The following is a 3023-nucleotide window of genomic DNA, read 5'->3' on the forward strand; positions in this document are numbered from 1 at the left end:
GAACCGAGGACCTTGTGCGTGTGAAGCGCACGTGGCAATTCCTTTACTACAGGGACGATAGTAATGAGAAATGTTTCAGCGTTTAATATTCTGATATGAACTCATAAAAAGGAGAAGGAGAGATTAATAATAAGAATAAAAAGAGATGATGTGAGTAGAAGAGGTTAAAGAAAGAAAGAGAATAAGGTTAATAAAGAGAAACAGACTAGAATTTAGCAAATTCACAAATGTTTTTATATCGTTATTCTACTATATATGTATATATATATACGCACATAAATATAAAGTTTTACATATTAGTTCTGTTTCCGGGTTGACTTTTTCTCGACGTTATTTCTGCGATTCCTGTCTTATATTCATCGAACTGTAATTTATCTTTTTCCATCGCATCAGGTAACACACACACAGAAAAAAATAATAGAAAAAAAAACAGCTGATCAGCAGACCATTTACTGCGAGGGAAAGAAGCCACGTTTTAGCTCATATCATTAATCCATTTATAACAATTAACGATGCATACCAAGGAAAATCATTGTTTGATACCACGTGTGAATACTTATGACCGGTAAATAATTATGAAAAAAATTCATTTTTACAAATAAAAATGGTTCAATTGTCTCCGCTCGGGATCGAACCGAGGACCTTGCGCGTGTGAAGCGCACGCGATAACCACTATACCACGGGAACGATATCGGAGGGATAATCCTTTTTTATATGTTCTGATGGAATTTCTGGTTAATAAGAGAGCGCGTGGAGAGAACGAGAGAGAGAGAGAGAATAACGAAATAAAAATAAGAAAGAGAGGATACGGGGAGACAGAGAGCGAGAGTGAAAGATGGAGAGAAAGAGAGCGGGGGAGGCTACCGAGAGAAAACAAAAAGCAAGAGAGAGAATAGCGTTTGTGTGAGTGAGTGAGTGAGTGAGTGTGTGTGTGTGTGTAGGTTCAGTTTAAGTATATATATATATATATATATATATATATATATATATATATATATAGACACACACACATGAATATATATTTAACCTATATATATATACATACATATGCGAACACACACATACAAACACAAACACATATATAGGAGCAAACATTGTTCATATACATATGTATATACATGTTTGTTTACACACATGAATCTTTGAAAGTGTGGATACACTATTTCTTTCTTTATCCTCTTTTCTCACATTCTCTTTTTTTTTCATTATTATTATTTTGACTCTCAACCACTATTTACATTGGAATATCAAACAATGAAGCATCCAATAATTTTATTGTTCTTGCTTCACACGCGCAAGGTCCTCGGTTCGATCCCGAGCGGAAACAAGGAACTAAATGTTTTGAAGCATTTGACTCTCCATGTCTTCCTGAAACAGCTGGTGATGCTGCAGTGACCTGGGTTGCAGCCTCCACGTCAGAGGATGACCCTCCCAGCGGCATCCGAACGTCTGGCGCCACCGAGATGTTAGAGGATGCCTGTTGCTACAAAATGAACAGAAGATTGGTCGGATGCCCTTTTTTGTTATGGATATTACTTCTTTCTACTGCCGTGTCCACATTTAGTTTAATTAACGCCAATCACATTCAGAATGCCCAGTGCGCATTCCCATATTCGCATTTCAAGTGCTCAAGGTAAGTAGGCCTACATATGGTTATTTTAAGATTTAGGAAACCAAATGTCTAGGCTGGAAACTCTGCTTTTATTTGATTTTATTTAGTTATTTTTTATTCTATTATTATTTTATTTATTTGTTTATTTATTTATTTATTTATTTATTTATTTATTTGTAAAGCATATGTTTTATATTTTAGTTTCTTTTATGCCTTAGGAATTTTCATTCTGTCCACAATAATGCATCAAAAGAAATAAAAATCTAATTTATAATGAGGTTTGAATTACGTAGTTTGCATAATTGTTTCGCTGTAACATCGTTTCTCTATCTCTATTTATAATGTGTAAATACACCGAAACGAGGTATGCAAATATGATTTTTAAAAAGTGATTTATCTTATCCATATACTCTCATGCTTGCGGTATGAAAATGTCTCCCACTCGCGCAGTTAACCAAACATCTCTTCCCATATTATTAATACTACGACACAAAGGCAGCACTCAAGGCCACATCCGTCTCATAATCCACCATTTGAATCAATTTCCCAACTTACTGAATCAGAAAGTTAACGCACGTTGAACCAGAGGGAACACCGCTCGCAATTAGTGGCAGGTGTGTACAGGTGTTGAGCAGCTTCTCATGGATGGAGTGGATAGCAGTGGATCGTTAGGATGAACAAGAACAGCAAGAACGCGAAGGGAGAGAGGGAGAGGATGAGGGAGTGAAAAAATAAAGAGAGAGGGGGGGAGCAGTGAAAAAGAGAGAAAGGGAGAGAGGGAAAAAAAGAGAGGAGAGTGAGTACAGAGACAGAGAGAGAAAATGGTGGGGGGAGGGAGAGATAGCGTCTGAGAGAGAGAAAAAGAAAGAGAAAGAGAGAGGGGGGGGAAGTAATAAGCAGTAGAGGGAGGGAAAGATAGAAATATATGAATAAATAAATAAATAAATCACAGAGAAAGAGAAGGGAGAGAGTTCGTGTGGAAGAGCAAGGAGGTGAAGGGGGAGTTTGGGAGGAACAAAGAGGGGGAGAGAGAGGGGGAGGGAGAAATAGAGAGAGTGATGGAAAAAGAGAGAAAGATAGATAGGGAGGAAGGTGAAGAGAGATATAAAGAGAGAGGTATATAGACAAAGAGTCGCGAGAGTGAGAAAGAGCAGGAGTGAGAGAGAAAGAGAGATAAAGAAGGATGGAAAGATATATAGACAGTCATAGAGTGTGCTTGAGAGAGTGAGACAGATATAGAGAGAGGGAAGGTGATGGAGAGACAGAAATAAAGATAGAAAAAGAGAGACAAGGGGTGAGTGTGAGTAACAGAGAGAGGAGGGAGGGAAGGAAGAAAGGAGGGTTGGGAAGGAGAGAAATAGAGAGTTAGAGAGAATGTAAGTTACAGAGAAAGGGAGAGAGACAGAAATGA

General features: G+C 37.7%; 1 non-coding gene across 1 annotated transcript; it reads right to left on the minus strand.

The window, feature by feature from the left end:
- Positions 1-614: 614 nt before the first annotated feature.
- TRNAV-CAC (transfer RNA valine (anticodon CAC)) lies at positions 615-687 on the minus strand. The gene has a single exon. It is a non-coding gene; the product is annotated as a tRNA-Val (tRNA).
- Positions 688-3023: the final 2336 nt, after the last annotated feature.

The sequence above is a fragment of the Penaeus vannamei genome, chromosome 11 (genome assembly GCF_042767895.1).
Source record: "Penaeus vannamei isolate JL-2024 chromosome 11, ASM4276789v1, whole genome shotgun sequence".
Taxonomy (NCBI): domain Eukaryota; kingdom Metazoa; phylum Arthropoda; class Malacostraca; order Decapoda; family Penaeidae; genus Penaeus; species Penaeus vannamei.